Here is a 6,329-nt window from a genome sequence, read left to right on the forward strand (position 1 = left end):
CACCAGCATATAATGAACATATTGAAGGAAGTATCAGAGGAAATCTGTGATAAAAGACACAGAGGAACACAAAAGGCTAGGAAAATATGAGAGAAATAAGTCAAGGCAATTGAAATAACCTTCCAGAGTTTGAACGCTGTGGAGGAAATACTAAAACCTGCAAACAAATTCATGGAAAAATGGGAACTGAAGAAATTATGGATAAAAAAAATGCCTAACTAAAGAGGAATTGGAAATACTAAAGGAGAAGAGGGAGGCAGCAAAAACGAAGAAAGAGGAAAAATCAGAGGAAGAGTTTTTTTAATTTTCAAAGTAAATGGATTACAGGTAAGAAAATGGTACATAACCAACAGGATATAAAAAGAAGGAAGGCAGCAGACTCAAGTTATGGCAAGTATGTAAACATGATGATTAAGTTGATGTACTCAAATGTAAATGGAATGACGTCTAAATTTTTAGAGGTGAAAGACTATACCAAAGAAAAGGAACCACATATTATTAGCCTAACTGAAGCAAAATCAATCCAAAACATATCAAACGATACCCTAAACTTAGAGGAATAGAGTATATGGAGAAGAGATAGAAATTTAAGAAAAAGAAGGGGAATTATAATATTAATAAAGAAAAATCTACAAGACAAAGAAACAGGGCTAGATATAACCTCACAAATGTAAATGATTACAGTAGAGATTGACACATCTGAAGGGAAAGTAACTGTGGCAAATTAATACATGCCACTCAAAACAAACACTTGGGAAAGAGGTGAATATGAAGACCTTGCGGAAAGTACAATTCAGAGTTTAACTCGCCACTTGCCAGTGTCGTTTTAAAACGGTCTGACATAATTTCGTGGCCAGTGCCAGTGCCGTTTTAAAACGGTAAAAAAAAAAAAATCACTATGACCGCATTTTTCAAGATTTGCAGGTGAAAAGTGGCAGGCATTTATGGTAACTGTTCCTCTACCATCCCCCAGGCTGTCAAGGCCATACACTCACTCTCTTCCCCTCTCACGCTCGGTCTGCCTCACTCTCCCTGTGTGCCTCTCCCAGTGCTGTACATAGTGAAGGCATTTTGTAAATATTTTCATGTAAATGTAAGTTGTAAATATTTTCTTGTAAGAGTAAGGACTATATAGTTAAGTCAAGTTGTAAATACCTTCTTGTAAGTGCCAGGACTGTACATAATGAAGTCAGGTTGTACATATCTTCAAGTAAGTGTAAGGTAATGCATTCACAGTGAGAAAGGCATGCAAATTGTGACAGATGTTGAAGTAATAAGTAATCAGAAAAGTGTACTGAACATTGCTATACCTTCCCAGCATAAATACCTGAATATACCTTACATAGAAAATGGTTTTCTCTCACCTATGTGGTGAGCATGGGAGAGCAGATATACCTGTATACGAGTATGCAGGACTCAATAAAACCCATTTCTGAGCTTTGGTGAGTATTTTAATGGTGAAATCCAAAGTTTTTACATCAAAATCTATCATTTTAGCCAATAAGAACAAAGTCAAAAAATGGCCGGCATGGAGTTGACCCATAGGGCTAAAGATAGTTGGCATGCAGTGGGTTAAGGGCATTACTACATAGAATGGAAGAGGAATCTAAAAGAACATTAACTGGAGATTTCAATACAAATATAAATTGGAATACTCTAGATGTAAGAAGCCATGAAAGCTGTTGGTATCAAAAGAAAAAACAGATTTCCTGTGGAAATGATACAGAAGACATAGTAGTGCGAAGGCATATAAAATCTATAAACAGACAAAAAACGATTATACAAGGATAAGGAGAAAAACTCAAAGACAGTGAGGAAGACATTATAAATATAAGTAGTGATCAACCTAAGTTATTTTATGCTACATCCGATGCAAACCCAAAATTCAAGTTAAAATATAGTCCATTATGGATGATGGAGTCATCTATACACCAGAGAATGTTTGTGAAGTACTAAATAAAAATTTCCTAACAGTTTTTATGGATGACAGTAATTTGAGAGAGAGGAAATGGAACATACATGCCCACATTTTATACCAGATATACATTCATTCATTCATCATCCAATCCTATGTTGCCCCATGGGGAGTGCAGGAGTCCGGGGCAAGGCAAGTTGGTCCTTGTTTTCACACTTATGTGAAAACTAGAAAATCTGAATAATACAAACATCAGAAAGTTGCCAGTCACTCACTCGAACATACAGTAGTAATGTGCCCCTGCAAATAAATATGCTTTGGGACAGTTCCCACATCATCTATATACCTACCTAGAGTGCCCCTGGGTCATTTGGCATACGTAACCATGAAAAAAAAAAAAAAAAGATCTACTTCAACTCCCTGGGTGTCAGCAGTGGCTGATGAAGTCTACGAGGATTACTCCGAACATTTCAGCTACCCGGCGAGAGAGAATCGAGCTCAAAATCGACCTTTTAGGCTGCTGTGAATACTTTTGTATTTGTTCGCCATGTTTTCTCTTCATTGCTAACGAATGTAGCAAAAAAAAAAAAAAAAAATTGGCAGCACTTTGGTGCCATGAAGGTCTCAAGTTGGCTGGCATGTGTCGGGTTAATGAGACAAAAAGCCTTTCACTACACCTTGTTGAGAAGAGCTGTATGTGGGAAGCCTCCCCATACGTGAGAGTTGTATTCTACACTGGGTCGAATAAAACTTGTGTAAAATCAACAGCTGTGCAGAGGTAATGAAGGCATGAAGTCGGCTTAGCACACCCAATCTCTTAGAAGCATATTTTACGGGGGAGGTAATATGATCATTCCAAAAAAAATCCCGGGAGAATAAAACCTCAAGTATGTTTAACCCTTTAACCGCGGGCATTGTTTTGCCCCGACTGTCCTCTCCCGCAGGGGTTTCAGCCAAATGTAAACAAACCTTTAAACCTTAATAACTCTGCACAGAATAAAGCTAGAGAAAAAAATAAGGTAGCATTAGAAAGTACTAACCTTCAGCTTTGCACTGATGTAGGTTCCATGACTTTGTTGACTTTCACAGGACGGGCAGTGCCGTTAGAAGTGAGGGGTGTTAAATCACTATTTTACGTCCCACACACCAGTACCAAATGCCAACCACTCTCTGATAATAGTACTATAAACATATATGAACACTGCACATACGATAAACACCCACTCTGTGTTCACTGAGGTAGGTAAAAGGCACTGTAATTGCCCGCACTTCACTGTGGCATCACACGCTCACTGACGTTTGGTTAGCGGCGATGTTTTCATTATTTCTAACTTCTAATACTATTTTACATATAATCTGGGCAATATACATTATATTACACTGCACTTATTACTATATTGCGTCACTGTCGCATCACAAAATTACACAAGTGCCGCAGATTTTCTTATTACCATATCACTTATATACTGGCCATATTTACATAATTTTCTAGGTAAAATATCTCTCATTACTATATTATACAATTATTGGTAAAGCATGTCACTGTTGCATCACAGAATCACAGCAGTGCCGCAGATTCTCTTATTACAATATCACTTATTATACTGGCCAATATTTACATTGTTTTCTAGGCAAAATATCCCTTATTACTACATTATCCATTATACAATTATTGGTAAAGCACGTCACTGTCGCATCACTGTATATCACTGTCACTTTCAGTATTTACTCAGAGAGTGGTACTCGGCAAAGCACGGAGTCACACAGAGAGCGACTTGGCATTCCTGGCACTGGTGTGTGCTCATTTTTCTCGTCCGAGGCCTCCGTGTGGTGTTATGACATACTCTGCAGCGGCCCTGTGACAACCTGCCGCCTGCGCTAAGAGGCAATTTCACAAGCTGGTGCCGGCTCATGTAATTGCGGCACTCAAGACGGTCAGGTTGTGTGTCAGAGTGTCGCCTTGGGATCAATGCCGTCACCTGACCAAATCGTGCAAGCAACTGCTGCACGACAGTCTTGGAGAACTGTCTCAGGGATGGTTGCCTTATGCCCCTGACTTGTGTCTTGTAGAGGAGGAAGGCGTTGAGCATGCACATATTGAGCATGTGCAGGCAAGCCTTCCTGTACCATCGGGTGTTTCTCCTGAGACAGTCTATTTCGCCAATCATCATATCAGACTTATCAACAAGTCTCATGTTGACACTGTAGTCAATGACGGCATCGGGCTTCATGATTGGCTCTCCCGTCCTGTAGCTGACCTTCCCAGTTCTCTGCAATTCCCCCTTGTGGATGGTGCTGATCATATTCACGACCTTCTTGTCATGCCACCTGATCGCCAGAAGCTTGTCTGACTTCTTCAGGTGCACATCTCCCTTGGATGAGGATGATGCTTCTGGGAAACTTGGCCACTCTTTCCTATGGCTCCGTACAGTGCCAACAGTGCCAATGCCGTGTTCAGCCAGGTATTTGGAGAGTTTCGGTGCTGTGTAATAATTGTCTGTATACAGCACATGATTCCCACCAAAATACCTCTCCATCAGCACTTTTACAACGGAGCCAGAGAAGCCAAGGGTGTCTTTCCTGTCCACGTCCATTGTGCTTGCAGAGTAGATCACGAAATCAAGGATATACCCCGTCTCACAGTCACACAGCACAAAGAACTTTATCCCAAAGCAGTGGCGTTTGCTGGGGATGTACTGCATGAATTTGAGACGTCCTCTGAACAATACCAGGGATTCATCTATGACGACTTTTTGCATAGGACGGAAAAATCGCATAAATCGATCCCTAATCCTGTTGAGAAAATCCCTCACTTTCCACAAAGGGTCAGTTTGGGATGGGTTTCCATTGTCAGCGAAGTGCAGGTATCCTAGCAGCTGTCGGAACCGATCTCGTGACATGTACTTCCCGAATGTTGGGATAGAAGTAATGTCATCAACCAGCCAGTACTCCTCCAACTCATGTCTCTTGATATGGGGCATCAAGAACATAAGTGCAAAGAACACATACAGCTCTCGGATCCTGACAGGCAACCACGACACTTGCTTTGGTGAGCCAATAGGTCCCAGCCCTTCTGTTGCACACTGAGCTGCATACCTATTGGTCTCATCACTGACAAACTGCACGATTTCGTCATCCATGAAGGCCAGGAAGTAGTCAACAAAATCATCTCCTTCGTTGCATGGAAAGGCAGGCTGTATTCCCGCATTTGTCATGTCAAACGGCGGATTGTGTGGCTGAAAATCAGCACCGTCAGACCAAACAAATGCATCCACTTTCCCGATGCGTTGTTCAGTGGAAGTGGCAGGTTGCATTGCATTCGTTTCCCCGTGAGAAGGAGCTGAGGTGGAGGCAATGGGTGAGGCAATGGGTGAGGCAGGAGGCAGGCAGGAGGCAAGCGGGAGGGGGGTGAGTGGGGTGGTGGTGAGTGGGAGGGTGGCAAGGGTGAGGGAGCTGGGCAGGGGGCAGGCGGGGGGGTTACTGACCTGGTGTGTGGTGAAATCCGACCCTTTCTTCCCTGCTTATCACCTCGCTTATCACCCAGCTTTGCCCTCCTACTGCCACGCATCCCCTTTGTTCTAGGCCGGCCTGCCCTGCTTACCCTGCCTGCACGGCCTGCCTTCCCTCGCTGTGCAGGCTCTGGGAATTCATATTCCTCAGATGATGTAGACTGAGGAGAGGGCACGGCAGAAGATGAAGAAGATGTGAGGGCAATAGGGCTAGGGGAACGGAAAAGTGGTGGGAAATGCTTGCTAGGGCCTGGTGTAGGAGACGTAAGTTTACGCTTCACTCCCTTCCCACATGCAACACCAATTTTCCCCATAGGTGCCTTCCCTTTCCCAGAGTAAGTTGGGGGGGTGGGGGGAAACAACATGTTCACTTTCATCACTGTCACTGTCAATGCTAAACGGTTCACCACCAATCACTGCAAAATCGTCACTACTACTTGCTGTATGTGTATCACTCTCACTGCCACAATCCAGACTTGTACTTACAGTTTTATCCAGCTCTGTCCCAATTTTGGGGGTGCTCAACCGCTTCTGCCTCGCCGTCGGCAGTTCCTTCCTCGGTGTAGAGGTCGAAGGCACACTAGCACTAATAATTTCCGAGGAGGAAGCGAGCAACGATGACTCGGGACGGAGCACCATTATCATGCACAGAGCTGGACAGATACTGAGTGATGCGTGTCAGGGCAGGGGTGGGGGGGGGCCTCTCAGGGTGGGAGGAGGGAGGTGTGGGATGGCTGGCGTGAAAGAACTCGACAGCTACTCTTGTGCGAGACAAATTGCGCACAGGAAAAACGCGCGATGTTCAAAATATTCACGAACATTCCAGAATGACACCCGCGGTTTGGTCCAGTTTTGTCGCTGTCATTCTGGAATGACACCCGCGGTTAAAGGGTTAAAGATGATGC

This window comes from Coenobita brevimanus, chromosome 25 (assembly GCF_032717465.1).
Source record: "Coenobita brevimanus isolate Jiangsu-jjx chromosome 25, ASM3271746v2, whole genome shotgun sequence".
Taxonomy (NCBI): Eukaryota; Metazoa; Arthropoda; class Malacostraca; order Decapoda; family Coenobitidae; genus Coenobita; species Coenobita brevimanus.